Consider the following 8,706-nt stretch of genomic DNA (forward strand, 5'->3'; position numbering starts at 1 on the left):
CACTTCTATGATACAGAATGCTCATGAAAGTCACAAAGAATACAGACTGTGGAATGATCACTGTTAAGTAGTACATCTTTGTTACAGCCCCTCCTTCCAAGGCTTGGGAATCAGTGCAGAAGAGAGGTCAGAAACAGCCAGAGGCAGTGGATGGGTGGATACAAGAAAAGCATATCCTGAAAACACAGCCAGGCACAAATGAAGTTAAAACAGCTGTGGCAGCAAGTACAAGCATCACACAAGTATAAGTCAGTGCAAATCCCAGAATGGAGAGAGGAGGCAGACATGACGTCCCACCCTAGCTGGGGATGCGTTAACAATTGAGAGCTGCTGATAAAGGAAAGTGGGTGATGTTTAAGAGTATATGCCCTGCTAAGTCACTCAGTAGGAGGTCACACATCTAAGAATATATGGGCACCACAAAATTGGACTTGATGGCTTGTGAAAATAGGGGGGGGGGAGAGAGAGAGAGAGAGAGAGAGAGAGAGAGAGAGAGAGAGAGAGAGAGAGAACACAAAGTTGGGTAGGCAGTGAACAACCAAGAATATAGCTGGGAGAAGTTACAGGAAGGGAGACTATGATCAAGCTACAGTGTAAAAAATTCTCAAAGAATGAACAGAAAGAAACAAGGCAGGGGTGGTGAGGATGAAAAGTATTCCTCCAAAGCAGCCACTATCTTCTAGCTGTACAACACCAGATTTCTGCTGTTTCCAGGAAGAGGGAACATGCATATGAGAGAACCATTACAGCTTTAACTACCAACAGGCACAGCTTGACCACCACGGTGAGGTGCAATTATTCCATGACCTTTATTGTTCCTGTCACATTGGCTTCTAGTTCTAGTTACTGGCCTAGGGCCAGCTCAACAAGTGTGTGTCAAATGCATCAGGAGAATCGGCTGTGGTTGAGAAAGATGCTTTACTTTGTTCTCCCACGACACAGGAGAGTATTCAGCACCAGCAAGACACAAACGCAATCTGTGTTGGTATGGGTCAGCATGAAGCAACATTACAAAAAGGCTCAGAAAACACACCTTGGTTGACGGGATAGTACTCCCATGATTCCTTGGGTACAGGAGGTCTCTGGTGGGTGTGCTAGGACTGCTGCTCCCACATGTCAGTCAAACTGAGATTCCATAAAACAATTCGGTCCCATTCCTGGTGCTTTGAAGGGATAAGAGAAGCTGGTTACTTCCCACCAGCACTGAGCGCATCTCTTGCCAGAGTTAAAGACAGTGCTTTCAACAAAATCCCAACACACAGAAAAGTAGAAAAATGGTAATCTGTCAGAGTAGATACTTGTTCCTGGAAAAGGTTTTGGGTGTTTGGAAGAAGACCGCACTCATTTCCCAGGGGTTTCCACAACCCAAAGCTTTTGCACTGATCTCATTTGATCACAGTTCTACACTGTGCTGTAGGCAGGGCAGGAGCCCCATCTGTGTTTTAAAGGTGAGGGAAGGGGGTCCTGCAGGTAGGCAGCAGCCTGGAGGTCAACAGTGATGTCCAAGCAGTCTGATTCCTGACTCGGGCCCTTTCAACACCCCATCCTGATTCTTATCTCCAGATGGATGAAGATTCATTTGACCGGGGGGCTCACGGTTTTGGCAAAGTCTCTCCCACCTTCGTGATAGCTGCCAAACTCTGTTATCATCTCAGAGGCTCGCTATTTAGAAATGGCCACTGAAAGCTAAACCTAAAGGGGTTGTAAGGAAGGAAGAGACTGCTGAGAGGTCAGCTCTCTAATGGCCTCCGAGGAGGTTCGAAGCAGTTTCTGACAGTACCCAGGTGACTCTCGGTTTCAAGCTACAATGATAAGCTAACTGTAAAATAAATGAGCAAAGGAACTGATAAGAATGTTTAGAGAAAATTAACATCTGGGCTATTTATTTCTAAATCTAAACTCCACAAACTTTGCATCCAGCACAATTATTCTAATCACGGCCTTAATTCCAACCTAAAAACCTCCCTCATCTCATAGCAAAACGTTTATATAAACCCGAGAAATGTGCAACTTGCCATCTTTAATAGATGGCACTCACCCTGTCCTTCCTAACGGTGTCCATCTTTTGATCACAGAACTAATTTTGTTTCCTTGGTTTTGCCTTAATTCAGTTCCTAGGAAAAGAACTGAAACATTAGAAGCAGTTAACAGAAATGAATACCCAGCTTGCATCTCAATCATGCCGCTTGGGCGGATTAGTCATGCGTCAGCACCTCGCTTTCCTTACGTAGGTGTTCAATAATACTTGTTGAATGATTGACAGGACCAGTGAGCACACAGTGTCTTGGTCCTGGTGTATGACTTCCAGCACAGGAGTCGAGGGTCATGAAGAACACAGCCGTTTAACACAAAGGTTCTAATCATCAGCACTAAAAAACCAAATGACTCAGGCCGGTGGGTCTGACTCACCCCACGGTGCTTCCCAACAACACAGTAAGAACTGAAAATCATCTCTGAAGTTACCTCCAGGGCTAGCATCTCATAATTCTAGTTTGAAAAACTATCTGCCAAGGAAAAATATTACTCTCACCAGAAAATAAATATGATTGAAGAGTGGTCCCAGACAGAGGCTTAGGTTTCGGCTTCAAATGTGTCTGGGGAGTTTAGAATCTTAACGATTATAATTGAAGACAATGAGGACTTCCAAGATCCTAACAGACACTGCTTTTAGCACATTATCATCTATTACAGCACCCTATAAAGGGACTGAGGTGGAGATACTCCAGGAGGCTCTAAGGAAAACTAAACTTCATATCCTAGTCTCTCTCCCTCACCCTTTCCCTCGCTGACTCCCCACCCCCGTTCTTTGACAAAGCAGATTTAGAAAAGGAAAAGGTATCTATAATGAACTATTTTGAAATTCCAGAACCTGGGGGATGATGCCTATGAGTCTCTAAGCATACAAAAGAGAATAACCTAGAAAAGCAAACGCGTGGAAGTAGGTCCCTGCACAGAATTCTGAATTTTTTGAGAAAGTGGCAACTCAAGCAAGAATTTCAAGCACTCATGCGGGCACACACACACACACACTCACAGGAAAAGAGCACTGATCCCAAGAAGTATGCTGCACCACAGACCACAGAGATTGTGAATTGGTTCCCTCGGGTTCTGAGGAGAGTTGGCCCCAGTGCCAGGTGCCAGGCAGGAACTCTAACCAATAGGAGCCCCGAAGAGGAAGTACTAAACACCTGCAAAGGACTAAACCTTTAACCAGAGGCCTCTGCCTCAGCTGACAAGCCTGGTAGTCCAGAGTTTCTTGTACCATGGTATAGCACTTGAAAGAACCAGGCAACGGTGTGAGAGAGGACTCCATGGGCAGAGAGGCAACAAGAGAACACAACACCAGAAAGCACGTGACTCCAACTGTGATCACCAGAAAGCACGTGACTCCAACTGTGATCTTCAAAGACTTCCTTTTTCCCAGTTCCTCCCACGGCAAGCCTTCCCACCTCTTTGCTTCTCTACAGAGGTATGCAGAAATTTTCATCTAACATGGCCTAAAATACAAGCTAGATTTAAATATATATATATATATATATATATGTATATATATATATAAAGAAAATAATAGACCCCCACATGAATATTTATATGCACCCATTATATGTAAAGATAGGTTTTCAGAAGATTAAAATATGAAAATCTCAGTGTGGTGGTACACTCCTAAGATCCCAGTATTTGGTATCAATCCAGTAAAGAGATGAAGTAATTAATAACCAAGACAAAGTGTAAGAAACAATATACCCAAGTTGGGACATAAAACCTAGTGCGGAGGGCCCAAGGTCACTTTCTTTGGAAGTAGTGTGGTAGACCCACACAAAGCAGCAGGGGCATGCCCGACCGGATGTTCTCTTTCGCTCCATCCTTCCCATCACTCTCTTTGAAGTTACTGCTTTCTCGTCTTGCCTGGCATCCTAAAGATGCAGCACCTCGGTGTCTTTCCTCGGGTCATCACTCGGGTTCAAGGAGACCTTTCCAAGGGAAATCACATGCCACTGGCTTTTCCTTCCTCGTCATCACATCACTCGGGTTCAAGGAGACCTTTCCGAGTGAAATCACATGCCACTGGCTGTTCTCAGACCCTCTCATCCAACTTAGAACATATTTCAAAGTCCTTATGTTGGCTTAAAAAGTTTCACCTACTCAGGTCTCTCCCTCTGCAGCCTCACTTCTGGCTGTCTGTTAACCTCAATTCAGTGGCTCTCAATCTGGGGGGCATGACCCCTTTGGAGTAGAATGACCCTCTCACAGGGGTCACCTAAGACCATTGGAGAACAGATATTTACATTGCGACTCATAAGAGTAGCAAAATTAATTACGCTTAGTGAATGTCGCTCCTTACCTCCCCTCACCCAATGGTTCTCAACCTTCCTAATGCTGCGACCCTCTGATACAATTCCTCTTGGAATTCATTACTATAATTGTGCCACTGTTATGAATCGTAATGTAAATATTGGAGACAGGTTTGCCAGGGGGATCACAACCCACAGGTTGAGAACCACTACTCTATTCTATGATGCTTTCTATTTAGGAGCTTACCTCTGCCATGTCTTCTTCTAGAAGGTTTGTCTCTCCTCTCTCCCTAGCTTATCTCCCACACCTCTCCTCAAAGCCCCATTCATTCGTCCCCTGACATACCCCCTTCTCTGCTCTCACCAGGCTCATACCTCACTCTGCACTCATCCCTCACACTTAAACTGATAGGTAAACATGGCCTTTGTGGACTTAGTTATTGACAGTTGATAGCATGAATACATCTGTGAGACTATATCTGTTCCCACCGTTGTTATCCACAGCATCGAGATCCGGGCAGGCAAACACTGGGTCCTCATTAGCAGCGTCTTCAGTGAATGATGGGTACCTGTGATTCATCTCCCAACTCTTTCTCAGGAGATGGGAAGTCAAACACACTATTCAAAAGCCTCACATTGCTGAGCCAGAAAAGGTACTCTTGCCTCCAGACTTCTTAACACATCATTCGCAGTAGCATCTTGCCCTAGCACATGTAGCTCAAAAGCTCACTCAGACGCCAAGTCACAGGATCCAGTTTCATGGCTGGACAAAAGGTGATTGAGATGAGAGACAATAGGAATTATTCATTGGGTCATATGAACAGTGGAGTATGAGTGAGAAATTGAGAAATCAAAGACAGGCGCTCCAAAGCAATACCAATGGGTGGGTGGTGTGGGCAGCATATTAACACAGAGATGACAGGCGAGTCTGGTTGCTAAGTCTGGGGTGCACGGCACACACACACACACACACACACACACACACAGGCACAGAAGATGAGACTCCACATTGAAACACACACACACACACATACACAAACACAGGCACAGAGGATGAGACTCCACATTGAAACACACACACACACACACACACACACACCTGGCCAGTAGCTAATTAATAGAAAAAGTTCTTCTGTGGAACAAATGAATATTCTTGAAGATACAATAGGGCCAAAGTTTAATTGAATTGATTTTGGATCAGAAATTCTTTTTCAAGGGGAAGAGGAGCTATATAATGAGACTGAAGGTGGGAAGTAGATTTTATTGATGTTTTTGTATTTGGGGTATTGTACTTAACAGTGAAGTATCTACAGTTGATTTGTTTTCTTTTCTTAAGGTCAAGTCTTTAAAATGATGGTGGTGATGATGATGACGATGATGGACAAACTAGAAGCCACAGAAATGGCTCATGTCTGATGAAGTGCTGGGAGTTGGAGGTGAGAGAAGACTCCATGCTGGCACCGGCTCTTTTCAGCCAGATCACATCTTGGACACAATCCTTCTTTTCAAGCAGTGCCAGTGGAGATGAGGAGGTGTGAATCCAAGGCCAAGGCTGAAGCCCAGGTTGATGAACACAAAGCTGAGGGCTGCCTCCGCCTAAACAGAGACCGCCAGCTCCCTTTTATATTTCCTCTGAAAGAAGCACAATGTTTCAACTAGAAACTGGAGGGTTATTAGTTTCCCCACCAAAAGAAAAAGAGTCTCAAATGTGGGATTCCACATAACAGGGCTGCTTTTGAACTCCCCAGCCCTCAACATCTGCAGCCGTTTCTATTCTCCAAGCGTTGCCAACTCCTGCTTTAAGGACTGATATCTCCAGGCACGCATGGGTTCTGGCGGCCTCTGTTGAGTACAACAGGCTGCGGGAAGCCGAGTCAGCAAGGGGAGAGGTGAAGGATCCTTCCTACTTGGCTTACTTGACTTTAACTTCACTTTGTGTCTGAATCTCCGCCTACAGAATGGCTTCAGAATGTACAAATACAGCAAACAAGGTACAAATGTGCCACCATCCTCTGTAAAAATAACCTCTGGGCTTATGTAAGGATAATTAAACAGCAAAGATCAAACAAAAGGCCATGGAGATGATGGCTCAAGGGACAAAGACAAACTCCAGGCTCTGCTGGCCTGGAGTTTCATCTCCAGGACCCACACAGTAAAACAAACTTACCAGAAGCTGTCCCTTAATCTTCACACACACAACACACACACACACACACACACACACACAACACATCAGTCCATAAATGTAAAAATAAATAAAGTAATAAATAAAATGAAGAATAGTAAGTGAGCATTCTGGAAACACCCTGGGGAGCACTAGTTTCTGAGGTCAGAGGAGTGACAATACATTTGTAACTGATTTTTATTTTTTTATTTGTGCAGGAACTGTATGCCATAATGGAAACATTACAATCTTGGACTTCCATGAGTTTTGAATTCTAGCTGAGCAACCATGAAAGAGTTGCTGATCCCTTTTTTGAGGCTCAGTTTCCCTACTTGGTTTCATAGACACAAAGAACAACAATGGACACTTTAGAAATCTTGGAAAAGTTTGGAGTTAATAACCCAGACCAGGCGTGCAAAGCAAGGGGTGGAACATGCTTACCAGATGGCCACTATGTCCACACATCACAAGGAAAAGAAAATCAAGATGGCGCTGCTTCCTCTGTTGCTATCTTTAATGCCAGTTTATCAAAACTTCAGTTTGTGAAAATTAACTCAGCTCAGACTGATCAGTGATGAGCTGCTCTCTATCCCAGTTCCTGATTCTATCAGCTACTCCTGATTCTATCAGCTACTTACTCCCCATTGGCTTTTCCTTTATAAAAGAGCAGTGAGGGAACCCCATACCCTTAGAAGGGTCAGAAGGGGAACTGTGGCATTAGTCATAGCAAAGAAGTGACACATTTTATCTCTTGAGCTCAGTTTCCTTTGACCTCTCTGCTTGTGTTTCCAGTGGCTTCAAAACCGTACTAAACAGAGAGAATGCATTTTGTTTGAGATTAAATCCTACTGAAGGACTAGAATTTGTACAATTATTACCTAACACTTATTTATTTTTTTTTTTTTGAAGAGAATTCCCTAAACTGCATTTCCCTTGAACAATTTCTACTTCCTGAGAGACAATTGTTTTAGCCCATTGTTTGGACTTTGAGTTTTGAGCAAATGATCAAAAAGTGTAAAGCACACCACTAAGAAACCATAGACGTCCACGAATTATCTATACATTGCCATAGACGTCCATGAATTATCTATACATTGCCATAGACGTCCATGAATTATCTATACATTGCCATAGACTTCCATGAATTATCTATACATTGCAGTGATTTAATGGGAGTTATCAACCCTCTGCTCTCACCAGGGATTTAAATGTTCATGTGATGCTGTTTCCTGTGAGTCTCACCTAGCATTCAGGTTGAAGGACATGGCATCCTCTTCCCATATCAGTCTCTAACTCTGGACTCACTCCCTAGGACAGTCACAGGTAGTGACTGCCACATGTCACATTCCAGAGGCTTTATATTGGTCACCCAATATAAAGAGACTTTATAGGTGTCACCCTCAGTGACATCCACTTCCTACGAACTTATTCTGAAGTGACAGTTGGCACAGGCCTGCTCTACTGAAGTCCTCTCACTGTCCTATGAGGTTAAATTATCTTCCCACTATTTAATCTAGTTATCTAAATGGTCACTCTATCTCTCCTGACAGTTAAATTGTAGATATATTTTTTTCCCTAATCCCAGCATAGTTCAGTATGATGAAGAAAGTGCTTACTGCCAACATAGTGGGACAAATCTACTGATTTGCTGGGGTTACTACCCCAGCACGAAGGAGGGAAGTGCAGGAATGGTTACATTCTAGGTCAGTGTGGTGATACAACCAGACTCAGCCTTAAAAATCAAAAACAAAAGAAAGACCCTTAGTAGTATTTTGGACAAAAGAACCAAAGAATTTCCTAGCAGACACTATTTTAGTAACATGAACATTTTCCTACAGATAAATGTTCCATATTTATTCAAAATAGCTTCTGCCAATCCTAAAGCGCTTAGCAGCCTGATACTTGTACTCAGAAATCCTCACTGTGACTAACTTCCTATGAGTCACCCTGACTCTGTGGCTTTGTCTCCCCTCAACCAGGTCAGATGGCATTTGTTATTCAGACCAACTTCCTTTCACCTGAGAAAGTTCTGCACACATTGCCCATGCACTTAAAAGTAAAATGGCCCCTGCTTCTACTTATTGTTCTGATACCATCCATCTTAGTGAAAATTAGAAACACAACTTTATAAGTAAATTCAGAAACTATTCATAAGGGCAAAACAAACTTGCTGAAGCACTTCTGTGGAAGGCTAGGGAGATGGCTCAGTTGGTAAAGTCCTTGCTTGGCAAGCAAGAAGACTTGAGTTCA

At 43.5% G+C, this 8,706-nt stretch overlaps 1 long non-coding RNA gene across 1 annotated transcript; it reads left to right on the forward strand.

Moving 5' to 3' along the window:
- Positions 1-3,382: 3,382 nt before the first annotated feature.
- On the forward strand, positions 3,383-6,363 carry LOC116089339. Its single transcript, XR_004118290.1, has 2 exons — positions 3,383-3,469; positions 5,629-6,363. It is a non-coding gene; the product is annotated as an uncharacterized LOC116089339 (long non-coding RNA).
- Positions 6,364-8,706: the final 2,343 nt, after the last annotated feature.

The sequence above is a fragment of the Mastomys coucha genome, unplaced genomic scaffold (genome assembly GCF_008632895.1).
Source record: "Mastomys coucha isolate ucsf_1 unplaced genomic scaffold, UCSF_Mcou_1 pScaffold14, whole genome shotgun sequence".
Taxonomy (NCBI): Eukaryota; Metazoa; Chordata; class Mammalia; order Rodentia; family Muridae; genus Mastomys; species Mastomys coucha.